Below are 19,889 nucleotides of genomic sequence, written 5' to 3' on the forward strand. Positions count from 1 at the left end.
TTTCTTGATTTTGACCGTTTGTTATTTTCGGGCGCCCCAATACTCCTTAAACCGAATCTGTGCACTATATTCACTATAAAGCTTGTGTTCCTTATTATATAAGCTTTCTTATGGTATATAGGATATACCTGCAATTAGGGGATTCTAGGGTTCAAAACTTGATCGCAACGTCCTTTGGAAGTAATTTTTCTTAATTTTTGCCGTTTTTTATTTTCGGACGCCTAGATACCCCTTAAACCGAATCTGTGCACTATATTCACTATGAAGCTTGTGTTCCTTATTTTATAAGCTTTTTTTATGGTATATAGGATATACCTGTAATTAGGGGATTCGAGGGTTCAAAACTCGATCGTAACGTCCTTTGGAAGTATTTTTTCTTGATTTTGACTGTTTTTTATTTTCGGGCGCTTCGATACCCCTTAAACCGAATCTGTGCACTATATTAACTATGAAACTTGTGTTCCTTATTTTATAAGCTTTCTTATTGTATATAGGTTATACCTGTAATTAGGGGATTCGAGGGTTCAAAACGATCCTAACGTCCTTTGGAAGTATTTTTTCTTAATTTTGACTGTTTTTTATTTTCGGGCGCCTCGATACCCCTTAAACCGAACCTGTGCACTATATTCACTATGAAGCTTGTGTTCCTTATTTTATAAGCTTTCTTATGGTATATAGGATATACCTGTAATTAGGGGATTCGAGGGTTCAAAACTCGATCGTAACGTCCTTTGGAAGTATTTTTTCTTGATTTTGACTGTTTTTATTTTCGGGCGCCTCGATACCCCTTAAACCGAATCTGTGCACTATATTAACTATGAAGCTTGTGTTCCTTATTTTATAAGCTTTCTTATGGTATATAGGTTATACCTGTAATTAGGGGATTCGAGGGTTCAAAACTTGATCGCAACGTCCTTTGGAAGTAATTTTTCTTGATTTTGACCGTTTGTTATTTTCGGGCGCCCCAATACTCCTTAAACCGAATCTGTGCACTATATTCACTATATAGCTTGTGTTCCTTATCATATAAGCTTTCTTATGGTATATAGGATATACCTGCAATTAGGGGATTCGAGGGTTCAAAACTTGATCGCAACGTCCTTTGGAAGTAATTTTTCTTAATTTTGACCGTTTTTTATTTTCGGGCGCCTCGATACCCCTTAAACCGAATCTGTCCACTATATTCACTATGAAGCTTGTGTTCCTTATTTTATAAGCTTTCTTATGGTATATAGGATATACCTGTAATTAGGGGATTCGAGGGTTCAAAACTCGATCGTAACGTCCTTTGGAAGTATTTTTTCTTGATTTTGACTGTTTTTTATTTTCGGGCGCCTCGATACCCCTTAAACCGAATCTGTGCACTATATTAACTATGAAGCTTGTGTTCTTTATTTTATAAGCTTTCTTATGGTATATAGGTTATACTTGTAATTAGGGGATTCGAGGGTTCAAAACTTGATCGCAACGTCCTTTGGAAGTAATTTTTCTTGATTTTGACCGTTTGTTATTTTCGGGCGCCCCAATACTCCTTAAACCGAATCTGTGCACTATATTCACTATATAGCTTGTGTTCCTTATTATATAAGCTTTCTTATGGTATATAGGATATACCTGCAATTAGGGGATTCGAGGGTTCAAAACTTGATCGCAACGTCCTTTGAAAGTAATTTTTCTTAATTTTGGCCGTTTTTTATTTTCGGGCGCCTCGATACCCCTTAAACAGAATCTGTGCACTATATTCACTATATAGCTTATGTTCCTTATTTTATAAGCTTTCTTGTGGTATATAGGATATACCTGCAATTAGGGGATTCGAGGGTTTAAAACTCGATCGTGACGTCCTTTGGAATTATTTTTTCTTGATTTTGGCAGTTTTTTATTTTTGAGCGCCGTAATATCCCTTAAACCAAATCCGTGCACTATATTCATAAAATAGCTTGTGTTCCTCATTTTATAAGCTTTCTTATGGCATATAGGATATACCTGAAATTAAGGGATTCGAGGGTTCAAAACTCGATCGTAACGTCCTTTGGAAGTATTTTTTCTTGTTTTATGATTCAAGGGTTTACGGTATCCTCTTTTTTAGTGCGACTATTAGATTTTTCTCTGAGAAAATACCCCTTGTTTTTTATACGAAACTTTTGTTACCTGTATATATATATTTATAGTTTTTATATTTTCCATGTTTTATGCATAAATGTGAAAAAATGAGATTAGAGTATTTATATTAAATTGGATAATGAGATTTAGAAAAGATTTATTGGCACTTTGAGACATTATAATTAGTTTGCCCTCCCCGGTGGTTTTCATTTGGTGGGAACAATTCGATAGAGTAATGATGGGGGAAACGAATGATAAGATTAATGCTTGATGAATAAAAGTGGACCACCACCCCCCTTTTTTTCCCCTTTTACGAAATATATGTTACAACTTAAGTGCGACAATTGTACCGTAAGCTTGTAGATATGCATAGAATGTATTATACATGTATCAGTAGCTGCGAGTACTCTCAGAACTGTACTTAGTGTCTTTTTGTTGTTGAGATGTACAAGTATATCTGTCCACGATTACTCTATGTTTTTTGTTACATGTATTTCTATTTGTATTCATTCGATGAGTTTAGTTTAGCCTTACACAAATCATTTTAGAAGGTCGTTCTTATGTTGCACTGTTTCACCACTGTCCTAGGTTAGGGGGGGGGGGGGGTCACGCTAATATATTTAACCCCCGCCACATTCTGTATACATGTATGTACCTGTCCCAAGTAAGGAGTGTGTAATCAAGTGGTTGTCGTTTTTTGCTGTGTTAAATACTTTATTGTTTTTCGTGAATTTTTTGTACACTAATAAGGCCGTTCTTATTCGGTGACTAACTATGGTGTATGAGCTTTTCTTATAGTTGAAGGCTGTACAATGACCTGTAGCTGTTAATTGCTGTGTAATTTAGTCTCTTGTGAAGTTTTGTCTCATTGGCAATCATACAACATCTTCTTTTTATATATCCAGGACATACAAGAAGATATTAAAGTTATTCAATAATAAACTTGAATAGTGAATAGTGCACAAAAACACAATTCACTATTCATGAATTTTGAATAGTGAAAAGTGAATAGTGAATAGTGAACGTACTTCAGCCCGGTCAAAATTTACGTCAATTGTCATTATTGCAGTTTTCACAGACGTTTCAGAATACAGGTAATTTTTGTTGTTTGTTGAGAAAACTTCAAATGTTTTAAGTAATAGCTCAATACCGATCCATGGGAGGGGGCAATAATTCCTCGCGGAACTTCATGAAGTGTTTTCCGGAATTTATAATGATCGACAGGCCGATCCGCTACAATACAAAATCATAGAAAGGAAAACAGCTATTGTTCCCGCTGATTCCTTTGTTAATTGTATATATTTGTGCAGAACTTAATGGCACTGTCATACTATATATACCGTAGACCATTCGCCTCGACATTCTGCAGTGTATAAATGCGTGCATTATCCATGTTAGCAGTGCGTAGTTTATTAAAAATAATCGATTGCTTTTGTAATTAAAATGTTTATTAATCAAATAGTTTCAATTCAATTTTTATTTTTTTATTTGTTAATTAAAAGCTTAGTATAATTTATCTAAGAAAACATTGATCTAAAGTTCATAAATTTCGCTCATAATATCCGTTAATTTTAGAAAGCCATATGAAAAACGTGCATTCTAACGTTTTTATTTTGGATAACGTCTGCCAGTGTGTAACGCTAGGTGACACCAGTATCTTGCGACGTTTCTAAGTTTTACCTTGCTTAGCTCAACAAGTATATCTACCTTATAACAATTCCTTTTTAAATACTTACATCGTATCCGAAATATATGGTTATATCTTTTGATAATATAGATTTACACTCATATTGGCATTTACCAAGAGATGTAACATTTGCAATTTCTGTCATTCCTGTTGTGTTTGTAACTGTAAAACAACCTATGTAATAGAAAAACAAGCGTTTGGTATAAAACGAGCACAACTTTGTTTAACCATATATTAAATAAAAAGAAAAAGAAAACATTTATCCGAAAAATATATATTGCAATTTAATAACAAATTCTTCAGAACAATTTACAAAAGTTCAATCTCAACAAATACTTCTTCTGTATGTTTCGTTAGTAATACAAGTGCATAACAGTTCTCATTTATACCTTAAGGATTCTCGTAAAAAATCTGATAAGTTATGAAGTGTAAGACAGCTATTTCATCAAGTTTTTGTGGACTTTTAGCCTATGATTTTGCAATAAAGTTAAGGGGAAGGGGATGGTATTCTATTAAGATGTTCACCGTCAAAATATGCCATGTTCATTGATGTTGTATAACGATTTTGATATGTTTTGTTCAGAGGAGGTTTTGTCAATTTTATCGAGGTTATAATTTTAATCAAAAAAATGAAAACAAAAAAGACTGTGTCTGTACAGGAAGACATACAAGCATACACAGACAATTTTTCAATCAGTCATTCTGCCGGCAAATATTTGGTCAAATATATCGCAGCTATTATATTAATTCAAGTATTGTTAAATACTTATTCATGACTGCTTTCTGCTTTCTACTTGTCTGAAAACAAATTAACCTTTTTCGATAATTACAACAGTGTTGTACACGATCATTTCATGAAATGAATTTAAAAGTTTGAAAAAAAAATTACTACTAAACATTTCTTAAGAGACTCGACCAGCTTATAAAATGTTCTATTTGGCGCAGCTGTTTCATTTCATTGGTTTGACTGATGTGATTCAAGTGTAGTCATTTCAAAATGTAATGTGCATCTGTCGTGATCAATTATAAGCCTAATATCTTTAAGAATTATAACAACAACTGGTGCCATGTCATAGATTTGGGGTCTTGAAAACCAGAACGTAATCACCAGTCCGACAATTACTAATTTTGAGCTGAAATGACATGTCGTTGAAACATATGTTATGGTCTTTTAATAAATTTTGTTTTAGATATACGAAACACAATAGTTATGTATGACATAGCCAGTATCGATTGTTTTATGAAAATTAAGTGTTCGAGGTTCTACAAATTAGTTAGCTTTGGAAAACGAATGGTACGTTTAGCCTGTTAAAATTTTAAGCTACGTATCTGTCGTCCACAGGATTGCTGGTGAACATTTTGTCCCGAAGATATCTCAAAGAAGATGTGGTATGAAATGCAACTCTCCACCAGAGACCATGTTAAAAAGAAGTTTATAACTATAAGTCACCAGCATTTAACAATTAGCAATACCAATACAACATACTGAGCTATAAAAGGCCCACAAATGTCCCAAACGTGGCTTTCCTTGTATTCAATATGTGCTGACATGAAATGTCATTCAAACTTTTTTTCTGTAATTTTTCTGTAAATAAAATTATTAATCCTACAATATTACGTTTTTTTTAATTTCCTGGCAAAGTTGACGATACCCAGTCTTCAAATGTTTTTGTATCTCAGACCACGACAGAGTGTCCTTTGTTTGCTACATGTACAGCGTAGTTTTTTTGATTATCTTTTATTGTTTTTGTTTGAAATCATTTTTTGGTTTTATTCTTTTATTAATTTGTATAGAACTCTGAGTTTTCCATACGGCATTAAAGCCAGGTGTGCCGACTACCCTCTTTGAAAGCTGATTTCATTTCCATTTTAGATGGCTGTCGGCCTGTATCTAAATTCTGTTATTTTTGTACGGTTCAGCACTATAAAAATTTAAATCCTAAGCATACCAATCGGGTTTCGATGATTTGTTTCCATTGACAAAAATGGCCGATCGTCAAATTTCAATGTTTTCTTTTATTAATCGGAAGAAAAAAAGACCGATGACGATGGTGATCAGGAAAATTCTATGCCAAGTAGGTCAATCAAAAGTGATATTTGTATTGAAATTTATGAAACTAAAAAAAAGCATCATACAACAAAAAAGGCACAGAAGCTGAAATAAATATCAAAAGGTTTTTAAATAGTTAATCGTCACAGAGAAAGGATATTACTATTTTGCGTGCCAAAACTACAGCACTAAAGCGAGGCACAGGACAGATATTTGGATCGATATGCATTGATATCGCAAAAGCCATCTGCTATCCGAGCTGCACAAAACTAACCTTTCAAATTTGTCAAATTTTCATAAACAGACTAAGCATCAATATTTTACAAGAATTAATAATAATGTACATGCATGGGAAAAAGTAAAATCACAAAAATACTGAACTTAGAGGAAAATCAATTCGGAAAGTCCATAATCACATGGCAAAATCAAATAACAAAACGTTTTAAAAAACGAATGGACAAGAACTGTCATATTCCTGACTTGGTACAGGCATTTTCAAATGTAGAAAATGGTGGATTAAACCTGGTTCTATAGCGCTAACCCTCTCACTTTAATGACAGTCTCATCAAATTCCGTTATATTTACATTGATGCGTTAAATAAACAGACATAATAAATAAAAAAGTCAAAATATGGGTACATCAGTCATCATCGTATAACAATTTTAAAAGGAACAGTTTAACAGAACACAAAAAACATCTACTATCTACGAACACATTCATTGATTTGAGTGTCTGACGTCAGTGAAAGATGAATTTGATTTTGAGGAAACACTTAACATCTGGGAAAATTTAAGAAAGAAATATGATCGATAAATAGAATCAAAAAGTGTGGAGAAAAAACAAAGAATTTAAGTCAATTTTCGTTAAATAGATGCTGTTGCATAAAATAGTGAATGAAAAAAGACAAGGAAATTTTATAGAAAAATTCAAATCAAGGAAGAATATTTGACAGTTTTTGTGAAATATTTATTGTTGTTCTATTCCATTAAATGTGAATACAATACATTTCCTTCTTTTTGTGTCGACCACCCACATTTAAACAAAAACGGTATGGAAGGCCATCACTGTCTTGTTATGACCATTTTCATTATATGATGTGCATTTACCTTTATATGATGTGCACTTGTCATTATATGATGTGCAAACACCTTTATATGATGTGCAAATATCCTTATATGATGTGCAAATATCCTTACATGATGTGTAAACATCATTATATGATGTGCAAACATACTTATATGATGTATATATATACTTATATGATGTGCAAATATACTTATATGATGTGCAAATATACTTATATGATGTGCAAACATTCTTATATGATGTGTAAACATTAGTTTATGATGTGCAAATGTACTTATATTATGTGCAAATATCCTTATATGATGTGCAAATATACTTCTATGATGAGCAAAGACCATTAAATGATGTGTACATATCATTATATGATGTGCAGTTTCCCTTATATTACGTGCAAACATCTTTATATGATGTGGTTGTGTCATTATATTATGTGCTTGTAATCTTATATAATGTGGTTAGGTTTACTTCATTATATGATGTCGAAACGTCATTATATGATGTGCTTTCATCGTCGTTATGGTCAATGAACATGATTACGATTAGAATCATTACTGTCTACGTCATAACTGATTCCGATCTGCTTCTGTAAACTATTAGCCCGGCTAGCGAAAGTGCGATTTATAGGGAAAATGAGACAATGCAATTTATCAATATCAACGTTTCAAACATTTCGGTGAAAGATTAAGATCAGTTAATACAGGAGCTAGTTGAAGAAATTCCCGGCTGTGAAAATGATAAAACAAATTTTGGAGCTCTGTATAGCTTGCTTTCGGTTTAAGCATAGGCTCCGTGTTGAAGGTCGTACTTTGACATTTAATTGTTTCCTCTTACAAATTATGACTTGGATGGAGAGTTGTCTCAGTGGCTCTCATACCACATCTTCTTATTTCTAATCATTGCAAAAGACACCATTGAAATCACAGTCAGTTTCAAAAATATTTCATAACAAAATTATAGCTACAAAATTATCCACTCATGCATAATAAGGCGAGATGGTTTGTTTTATAAAATGTTATTGAATAATATTAATCTGTAAATGGTAAGATGTATAATGTAGTATTGAATATGTACAATGATATAAAATCTAGTATATCATTATAATTTATGCTACTAAAGGAAGAGACCGATTTCATTGAGCCGCAACTCCTCTAAAACCATACAAAGTCGGAAATATTTGTGATATGACGTATACATGTAGTGTTTTTTACTTTTTTAATTTGTCTTTGAACCAATCTGTTTTCCACAGTAAACGCCAATTATGTGAAAAAATACCCAATTTCGGAGACCGCAAGCTTAGTCGACGTAGTGCCCGCGAAATGAGAAATGGCTATGTTGGGTAATTATAAAAAAGTAGATGTGGTATGATTGCCAATGAGACAGCTCTCCACAACAGACCAAATGACACAGAAATTAACAACTATAGGTCACCGTACGGTCTTCAACAATGAGCACATATTTGCATAATTTTATACAGATTGTTTATTTTCAACTTATTTTAATGGAGTTTTTTTTTAATTGCTAATAAAATTCTGCAACTTGAGTATGTCAACAGATTTGGAGAAGCGTCAACGATTTCTGAGATACAAGGGGTTGATTCCTGATGAAGTGTTTTAGATTTAATTTTTCGTCCGATTAGATTCGGATTTTTGCCATTGTGGTACTCATTTTTATCCGTTTTGTTAATGTCAACGGATTTTACGTAGATGATACAGTTATTGAGTTAAAAGGGCAAAAAAAACCCCACTAAAAATCACACTTTGTCACACTTTTTCCAATTTAGAGTATTTAATATTTTTATTTTCCAACCGAGATGAATGGGGTGACGCCCGTCTTTTGCATTTTGTTCCTCGTTTTCGTCTCTACTGTGTCCACCTTATTACTGTGTCATCACTCTTTGTTTCAACACTTGCCCACTCGCTGGCATCTCCGTGTATCATTGATACATCGGATATAGGTACTAACCAAGCGGTCGTGATAGATTTTTCTTCTGACACGGTACGAAAATCTTTGTTTTGTTAAAATAATATCAATGTGTACTTCAATCTAAACATAATTGTTGTTTTAAGAAATGATTAGGTCGTAGGTTGGTGATTAGAGAAGTCTCACTATTTTCCTTAAACAAGAACGCTAACTATAAATATGTGCAAATACTTGTCAAAGAAGTTGGCGCTCGTCTCATCCGATATGATTCTAAATTCATTCCAACTTTTTTTCTGATAGAAGGTCACTGTTTGTGCGTAATAAGTATAGCTGTTTCAATAATTGGCATTGAAATCTTTTATATATATGTTATTTTTCGATATTTTATTAAGAAGCGTTGTGTACGGTGTATAGTTGACCACATAAATCCTTCTGTATGGTGCATAGCTAAATGAATGTACGGTATATAGTTTGTTCACGCTTCGAAGACATATAAAGCTATATCCGCTGTACCGATGATACACGGTGGTAATTATAACTCGGAATACTTTAGATATAGGAAGATGTGGTGTGAGTGCCAATGAGACAACTCTCCGTCTAAATAACAATTTATAAAAGTAAACCATTATAGGTCAATGTACGGCCTTCAACACGGAGCCTTGGCTCACACCGAACAAAAAGCTTGTGACAATGGTGTTCGACAAGGAAAAAACTTATCACCTTTCCTATTTTATTTACTTTTGATTGACTAAAATAATTTCTTAGTGAGTAAAATATTACAGGACTTAACAGAACTATACCAGAAGATCTGGAAAGAGAATTAGAAATATATCTTAAGTGTTTTGTTATATTGTTTGCAGATAACACGGTTTTGTTGACTGAAACAGCACAGGACCTGCAGACTCAACTCAATGCTTTCCATGATTATTGTAAGGCTTGGAGCTTGAAAGTAAAGTCGACAAAATCAAAGTCTTAGTGGTTTTTTTGGACGGAAGCCTAAATTCTCCGATTTTCTTACAATGATACTAACATTGAGATGATAAAACAACATAACTATTTGGGAATTGTTGTAACTAAAACGGGAAATTTTAATATGACAAAAAACATTTATCCGATTAGGCCTTAAAGTCTTGTACGAAAACCTGAGAAGGGGAAGGATGTATCAGCTTTCTGTAAAATGTCAATCTTTTTGACAAAATTACCAAGCCCATTCTGGTGTATGGGTGCGAAAGTATGGAGTTTTAGTAATAATTATATATTAGAAAAGATATATTTAAAATTCTGTAAATTACTTTTAAATCTGAAATCCTCAACACCAAAGTATATGATGAACTAAAAACTGTTACCTGTATAAAGCAAAGATTGTTAGACCAGTATTCAGTTTCTGAACTGTAAATCGCTAATCCAAAATTCGTCAAAAACTATTAATTACAATTTTTAAAGAAAAACCAGGAATTTGAGAAATATTTTAATATTTTGAATTTTAAACATGACGTTGTTTTCTGTCGATTTCGAATGACTAATAACAAATTGCCGATAGAAACAGGAAGGTGGCAACATGTATTAAGATAAAACCATGTTTGCAATCAATGTAACAATCGACAAATTGGAGACGTATATCACTATAAAAACGTAAAGAGTATTTATCCTCCAATTTTAACGACATGATACACTACAGTTACATTCTTTGAACTTATGTCGAGTACTCGAAACCCAGTCCTGAAGAAGCTTTGTTCATTTAAAAAAAATATATCAACACGTGCATTTGTCCTCCAGCTGACTTAGTAATTTTGAAACTTCTGTCTCTTGTTTTGTATATATTGTAAATAGTTATTATTGTTATCTCTGTATACTGATGTCATACATTGACTTTGTGAGAATAAATATATAGATTTAGAGGCCATAAGTATACCGGTATGGATGATTGATTGACTGTTATTTAGCGTCGACGTCACTTTCAACACTATCATGCTATTTCGTGGCGGTGAGTTTATATTAGTGCATGAAGCCTAGGTGCCCGGAGAGACCCCCTGATCTTCGTTTGGAAAACAGACAATTCTGGTCAATTAAGATTGGAGTCGAGCTTACCTGCCACGTGCGGGATTCGAACTCGCACACCTAAGTTTTGACATGCTAGTGATACAGTGGTTCGACTACTTATAAAAAAGAAGATGTGGTATGACTGCCAATGAGACAACTCTCCACAAGAGGCCAAAATGACACAGAAATTGACAGCTAGAGGTCACCGTACGGTCTTCAACAATGAGCAAATCCCATACCGCATAGTCAGCTATAAAAGGCCCCGAAATGACAATGTAACCACTCGACCACCGAGCGCCCATCCCTTCTACCCGACATGGATTAAAGGAGATATGGAATGAACCTGAACTCGGTGCATTACATTTTCGTGCAGCTTTTTATTATGTTTTTGTGCATATATTTCACAGTTTCAACTATAGATGATTATGGATGAATTCTTGACGGCAAATTAATATATGCATATTCGTACAAGAACATGTTAATGTGATATGAATATTAACCCTGCTTTGTACTAGACCGACACCCTGAGCCGGATTTTTAACATGCTAGTTCAAAAGGTAACATTCCGAAGGAAGACATGTCACCTTACCCGGACATTATTCTGATTCCAAGCCGATCAGCTTTTGCTCTTAATCATTAGTCCCGCATGCTTAGCAGGGAAGCAGCATGCAAATATGAATTTTAAAGTCTTCGGTTTTGACCTGGCAGGGGTTATAACCCACGACCTCCCTCACTCAAGGCGAATATGCTACCACGAAGGCACCACCACTAGACATGCAGTAACCCGCGATATAAAAGGTTTTATGGGAAGCCGCTCATATACTAGTATACACCTCTAGACTCAATTAAACAGGGCTACCGTAACGACCATTGATTTTTTTTGTGAGTGTGGGGGGAGGGGGTTGTAAATATTTGATTCCAAATTTCTTGAAAGAGATTTTATCTATTTCAGAAGGGAAGCGAAATAGTTTGTTTCCATTTAAAATGAGGGAAAAATAAAACAATGATGTAATTTAAAAAAACAATTAAACCATGTTATTGTTTATTAATGTCGAATAAAGAAATACACGTGCTCCTTCCCATACTAGAGTCGGTGTCTAACACATTTATTTATTAATATATAATGTACAGATCATCTGTTTAAGCTTTGGATACAGGATCTGACAACACTTCATTTTACTTTCTGTCCTTGTATATATTACACAGCCAATGAAATTTCAGCCTTCAAATTTTTGAAGGTGTGTATCAATCCGACAAAACCAGAGAATCCCAATACTCTTGAATTGAGCGTTTTTAGATCGGCGTACTAAGCAAAGCTTAAACACACAATATCTGTAATCTAATTAGATTGGTGTCAAAATGAACTTAAAACACTGCATTTATTTATTGTTTACTGAGACCTGTTGTTCTCTTACAGATAGAGAGTTGTGTTTTGAATTTTTCAAAGTGAAGATTTACGGCAGCGGCTTTTAATATTTTGCGTTTATCCTAGAAACATAATAGATTTTAAAAAAAATAGTGCGATGTGTCTGATTTATACTCTATAGTAAAGGTCCTTTTTGGGCAATTTTGGCTTTTCAGAGTTTTGTTGTTTTATTGGCTATTATTTTGATAACTAATAATAGAGAAACCTTTTCTTGCAAGGTATAGGCAAGAACATATATAATCAAAGTACTGAAGTATGAAAGTTGTTTGCGACTTCAGGGATCTTAGTTTGGATATGCCGTTTGTGGTTTCATTAACCACACCTTCATTCAATATTAGCTTCAGATGAAAAGTTCTCTTCTAGAAGAAATTGTTGAAACTAAATATTCAGGTTTTAACAATTCAGGTGAGCGGAACGAAGCGTAAAGATTGATAAAGAGAAACTCGACCAGCTAAAATGATCAGCAAGGCAATATTTACATAAATGGACATATAGTTAAGCAGCTTATGCCACAAATCATGCAAATTGTGATACAAGCATGAAACTTTGTCAGAACATGCATTTAGGTGTATAAAATCATATTAGGGGGGTAGCCACGAAAAAAATACATCCGATCATGGCGGCCATCTTGGATTTTCAAAATGACGTCTTTTCAGGGAAAAAAACATCAAATGTATGATCCCTTTTTTTTTTGCTTGTATTGTATCCAAAATGTTACAAGATGGAGAACATCATTGTAAATAAAGATAAAACATCATTTCTGGTCAAAAATCGGTCGATTACTCACTCCTGGTATTTATGAATATCCCGAATATGACTGTTTTATAACCCTAATAATGTCAGTCGTTATATTCCGCCGAGCGCTGACTAATCGATTGCTACATTAGGTTCGATAGGCTATAGGCCGCTAGAGGTCGCAAAGCTCTCCGAGGTAACTGTTTTACAGCGTGTGAATTCGCATTGTTATAAGACGTGTCTCGGTACTTGTCTATCCAAGTTATATATATTTAGTTACGAAGTTTTATTTGTAATTCTGATCGGATATTGATTTGAAGGAATATTCTATCCCTATTACTAACGCAATTCTATAATAATAGTGTTGTTAAATACATCAAATAACATAATGAGAAAACTAATCTTGAATTTCTAGAAATTTACCTGTGACGTTACTTTTTGTTGCTTTAATCCATTCATGTTGCAGACACACACTTTGTGCACTTCTCTTATAGTTAATGTGTTTCAATCGGTTTAAGTTTGTAACCCACTGACCTTTTAAATCGCTCTAGATATTCAGCGATTTAAACCACGGATATGGTATTGATAACACAATGAAAAAGGAAAATACCATGTACCATAATTTGTGCAAGATAAAGTTCAATAATACAAAACCTGAGAGAGCTCATATACGCCATATGTCACCGATGCCATGAATGTTAGTCTCCTAAACCTTTTAGGTACACTCCTTGTTCTAAAGACCAACAACCAGATCCAGTTGAAAATGTGTATAAATGTTTCGTTTGTGATAAAGAGTCGCATTTATCTGACTTTAGAGAGGCAATGACAATGAAACTAAAGCAACTAGTGGATTGTGCAACAGTACTTAAAAATAAACAACTGTTGGCAAAGCTGAGTAGTGGTGGTGTTATAGCACAAGAGATGAAGTATCACCCGTCTTGTCTCGCAGCGGTATACAACAGAGAGAGGCCAAAGAAGAGACAAACAGAGATCGAAAGCAGTTGTACACTGGAGGAAAATTTAATGAAAGAAACTGCATTACCTGAGCTGGTTACATACAGCTTTGAAACTCAAAGAAACTCTTAAGAGTCGGTGGTGTTTCGATTAGCTGACCTTGGAAACCCATACGAAGAAAGATTGACACAGCTTGCACAGGTACATTCTACTCGCCTGAAGGACAAGCGTTTGCAGAAGATGCCAGAACTCCAAGCAAACACAAAAGGCAGAGATGCACTTTTGGTGTTTGAAAAAGATATAGGATCAGTATGGCGTTAGCTTGTGATTATAATGGCACCATGCATATGGCAAAGACGGCCAAAATTATTTGCTGCCAGTTAGCTACTAAGAAGTCAACATTTGTGGATCCTTGGTCTCTGAAAATATCGATGATAGCATTTTCGAAGAAAGATTGACACAGCTTGGTTCTTCTTCTGCACAAGCATACATTCTACTCGCCTGAAGGACAATCCAGTTCGAAGAAAGTTCGTCTAGAAACAAGAACTCAGATGACAGGCATCATGACAATTCTATGTCTATGCAACAAGATTTCATTGACAATGTGAGAAGTCTTAAGGCTGTCATGAATGATTATGGAAATCCATTTCTTGAGGATACCACAGTAAAGATATTGTACAAGCAGGCACAGAGAAACAGTCACAAATTAAACAAATGCAATCAGTATGCTGACTACAGAATCCGAATGTAGAACACGGCAAGCATATATGGACCTATTAAAAAAAATCTGTTGTTCAGTCGCCAACCTAAGAAAAAGTCTTGTGAAACAGAAAGCAAGCTTAACCTCGCCCGAGAAGATTGCAGTCTGTTTTCTAGACTTTTCATATCCTGTCAAAGCAGACAATGCGACTTGGAAGGGCTTTTCAGTCAAGAAATTTCCCCCTTCTTACATGTCTTAGTCTCAAAGTTGAAAAATCAATAGTGACGTTAAGTCACAGCTTATTGAAGTTTTAGATCTAGAAGCTAAGGGAGATTTACCAAGAGAAGAACCTCAGACAGACATGATAGTAGTTGATGATGCGGCTAGTATGGTCAATTCACCGCGTGGAACATACACTTTTGATGAATACGCAAAAGATGTGATTTTGCCTTACATTATCCACCTTACTTTAAAACATTCAAGAGTAGGCGTTATCTATGATATTTACATAGAAAACAGTCTAACAGCACAAACACGTAAAGCGAGGAGTGCTGGATCCAGGCGGAAAGTTTTCGGCATCAATAAGACTCCGAAAGCTTGGTCAAGCTTCCTTCGAGTTGACGAAAACAAGAAGGAATTGTTTCATTTCCTTGCCGACTAAATTTGCCCGATTCAATTTGACCAAATGATTTTTGTGACAAAAGGCGAAAATGTTATGACAAATTCTTATGATGACCATGATGAGCTCAGTCCGTGTAATCACGAGGAAGCAAACACAAGGATATTTGTTCATATCAAAAGTGGAGCTGAAAAGGGGTGTCAGTCTTCACTAAAAATCAGCTCAGACAATGATGCAGTAGTTTTTGCGGCGTCTCTTTTGAAAACAATTCAAGTAGAAAAACTTTGGGTTGCCTTTGGAAAAGGAAAAGATCTGCGATGGCTTCCGATTCACGAAATTAAACATGCTCTTGGTCCTAAATCAGAAGCTTCGCCCTTTTTTAATGTTTTCACTGGATGTGAAACGGTCTCCGGCTTTCATGGAAAGGAAAACAATTCGGCATGGCAGACGTGGGAAATATTAAATGATGTAACCGAGGTGTTTGAGCGATTTAGTAAGAAACCTGCATTGGTCAGTGAAGCTGATATAGAGTTGATTATGGTATTTGTTGTGGTTATATACGACAGAACTACAACAACATTTGACGAATCCAGACTTATATTGTGTGCACGAAAAGAAAGATATTATGGCACAATTCCACCCACTACAGCTACACTGATTGAGCATACGAAACGAGCTGCATACCAAGGTGGTCATGTAAGGGGACAGGCAGTCACACACGAACAACATCTACCTAGTCCTGGTAACTGGGGATGGGTTAAGGAAAACGCAGATGGGTTATGGAATACTCATTGCACACAATTAGCAGCAATTGCTGCATCTTGCCAGGAGTTACACAAATATGGCTGCAAGAACATTTATTCTGATAGAGTTACAAAGCTGGCTTGACCTGTACGACCTTGTGTACCTGTAGCTGTTATAACGGAATACATCGGAAAATACGGTAGAATATTACATTGATCAATCCTCAAGCATGTCTTACATAATTACCATTATATCAAAAAGACATGTTTATCGCATATCCTTACCACTATTATTTCACTCGAGTGTATGAACTTTTACGAACTTACCGGAAGTGGTAATTTATTTTTACAATCGCTGTCTGTTTGACATATTTTCATGTCATTTTATTGTATTTCAAATAGTTATGATGACCTATATCACGTTGAAAACGGTTAAGATAGTTTTTCAATTTCCACTATAGAGCAAAATGATGTCAATTTTTAATTCAAGATGGCCGCCGTGAAAAAAATCAAAAACATTTTGGCTACCCTTCTAATATGATAAAATACACCATAACGAACGTCTGTGCCAAATCCTATGCTTGTATCACCATTTGCATGATTGTGTCAAATTTCGGTACTAAGCCGCCCCACTAATACTAGAGCTCGTGTATTAACTTTTTATCGAAAAATTACTAACGTTAGCTATACCGAAATTGACAAATATAATGTCTTCCCTCGTTTAAACGATCATAGAGCATGAAATAAAAGAATTATTTCTTAAATTTAATAACCTAAACCTATGTTCATTATTGTAGACCTTGTATGTTCATTATTAAAGACCCGTCGATTTAAACAAAACTTTGTAATTCATATATATTTTGACAATTTTCCAACAATATCAGATGTGATTTTTTTGCATCTTAAAACGAGGTACTAACATGCAAAGGTTTATCTCAAGTTTCAACCATTTTCCAAACGGTAGCTACAGATTTGAGCCTTATTAGTAGTTACTCCGCAGAAGCAGATCGGAATCAGTTATGACGTAGACAGTAATCATTCTAATCGTAATCATGTTCATTGACCATAAAGACGATGTAAGAACATCATATAATGACCTTTCGACATCATATAATGAAGTAAATAAAACCACATCATATAAGATTACAAGCACATAATATAATGACACAAAACACATCATATAAAGATGTTTGCACATAATATAAGGGAAACTGCACATCATATAATGATATCTAAACATCATATAAGTATATTTACACAGCATATAAGTATATTTGCACATCATAAGGATCTTTCAACATAATATAAGTATATTTGCACGTCATAGAAGAATGTTTGCACATCATATTAGAATGTTTGCACATCATATAAGTACAGTTGCACATCATATAAGTATATTTGCACATCATATAAGTATATAGTATATTTGCACATCATATAAGTATATATGCACATCATATAAGTATGTTTGCACATCATATAATGATGTTTGCACATCATATAAGAATATTTGCACATCATATAAGTATCTAGTATATTTGCACATCATATAAGTATATATGCACATCATATAAGGATGTTTGCACATCATATAAGGATATTTGCACATCATATAAGGATATTTGCACATCATATAACGGTGTTTGCACATCATATGATGACAAGTGCACATCATATAAAAGGAAAATGCACATCATATAATAACAAATGGGTATAACAAGTGTTGACGTTCCATATATAAGTGTAAACACTCACCTTACCTTAGTGAAACACTGAATACTTACAGTTAACACTGACTTACCAATTATTTCTAGCCAATCTGACGTCTGGGTGTAAATAGCCTTTCCTATCCAAAACCTTTTTCCTTGAAGAGCACTAAATTTCTGTAAAATATTTTCCCTAAATTCTAATCCGTCATTTCCACATTCTTCTGAAGTTTGCCACCAATTTAATGCTACATCAATATGAGTAACATTTGCTACAGCAAAAGCTGAAACGCATGAGAAAAAAACAAGAATTAGGAACTCGTTAATTTGTTTACTTCCATCTATTTGTATATCCCTTTTCATTTACAGATATTATTTTAATAGATTTTATTGTGCTTTTAGCCCATTTTTTTTATATCAGAAGTGATGCAATTATTGCATCGCACTTTGGTCTGTGTTTTCAATATAACACAAATTTAATCGTCTTCGTGAATGGTTTTTGGCATGTTTTCCAAAAAAATCATAATTAAGAAATATGTGCTTAACATAGAAGTAAAGCTTCTTTAAGTATTTTTTAGCAAAGACAATATCCGTCCAAAGTTTATAAAAAAGATTTTTAAAACTTGCTTTATAACATATAACATTTCACATACATTTCGTTTTTGAAAATATGTCGATAACAAATATTAATAAACATGATTTGATATTAGTTATTGGTAAACCAAGCGCATATTTCTATTAACGACTATCAGAAAAAAATATGTTATACAATCGTTCGTGACCCCTTGAACATTTGCAGAAGCTGATAGATAATGTTTTCTTATGTGACATCATCTTTATTCTTATCTACTGTTTCAACTGTCCTTTGTCATATTTTCAAACTGCCTTATGGGCGCACAATTTATTATTTTTGGATATTACTTACTAATAGAATTTATTACTAAAATTAAATTTACTCTTTATTTTTTCTAAATCCTTTTTCACAGGATAACAACTGCTAAAAAAATAAATCATTGCGTCTACTACAGTATATAACGTTAGAACTGAACAGTTTGTTCCATTAAAAGAGAAAAATACCTCAAGATAAAATTGACCAGTACTATTTGATTATGATAAACATTCTTTTGTAAATATATTTAATACATGGCCGGACAGCGTTAAGTTCCATATCATGTCTAAAAAGATGGAATATCGATAACTTGACCTTTTATAAGATGAGATTTAAGGTTGAGAGAATATATGTATAATGTTTTCAAATAAATGATTGATATTGATATTTTGTCGACACAACTTTCATTTTATATGTTGTGTCTTCTGTACTATTATTTGTCTGTTTGTCTTTTTATTTTTAGCCATGGCGTTGTCAGTTTATTTTCTATCTATGAGTTTGACTGTCCCTCTGGTATCCTTTTTTATATCAGTACTCGTGAATATCTTTTTTTTTTATTTTGACCTACATTTGGTTAATAGATCGGAAATCAAATATTGCTAAAGCCATATAAAAACATTTCACTTACGTTTTATAACATCCACAAATACACATGCGAATAGCCAAATAATTTCCATATCTGACACTACGTTATATCAAAGATATCACTTAATTTTACGTTACCAAACAAGGAAGTTTTTAACCAAACAAAAGTTCATATAAACGTATTGTTACACAACTTAAATCAATATACAATAAACAGACTATAATATAACAGGAAATATTATTTAAACTACAGGTTTATTTGTCATATGTTAATCGTGTACGTAATAATTTATTAATTTTAAAACAGCATTTACAAATTTATATTGTTTGAATATGAAACGTTTAGGAAAACTGCATAAGGTCAACTTGTTAATCATTGAATTTTGTTTTATTTGTTAATTTGATAATTCGGTGAGGTAGACAGTTTTATGATTTTCTCTTACATTCATTTGCAACTCTTGTCGATTCTGTACAATTGATGGGTTTGGCAGCTAGAGCATTACTTTGTCTAATATGTTCTCCTATTTATTTGTATTGTAGTCCTGTAATATTATGTTGTCATTTCAATGTTATATTTAACTTTGCCATTAAAGTGCGAGGTTTGGCATGCCACAAAACCAGGTTCAACCCACCACTTTTATTCCC

At 33.7% G+C, this 19,889-nt stretch overlaps 1 long non-coding RNA gene across 1 annotated transcript; it reads right to left on the minus strand.

The window, feature by feature from the left end:
- Positions 1–3,839: 3,839 nt before the first annotated feature.
- LOC143054657 (uncharacterized) lies at positions 3,840–19,416 on the minus strand. The gene is made up of 3 exons (XR_012971768.1): positions 19,288–19,416; positions 17,866–18,054; positions 3,840–3,964 (listed from the first exon to the last, which is right to left on the minus strand). It is a non-coding gene; the product is annotated as an uncharacterized LOC143054657 (long non-coding RNA).
- Positions 19,417–19,889: the final 473 nt, after the last annotated feature.

The sequence above is a fragment of the Mytilus galloprovincialis genome, chromosome 12 (genome assembly GCF_965363235.1).
Source record: "Mytilus galloprovincialis chromosome 12, xbMytGall1.hap1.1, whole genome shotgun sequence".
Lineage (NCBI taxonomy): Eukaryota > Metazoa > Mollusca > Bivalvia > Mytilida > Mytilidae > Mytilus > Mytilus galloprovincialis.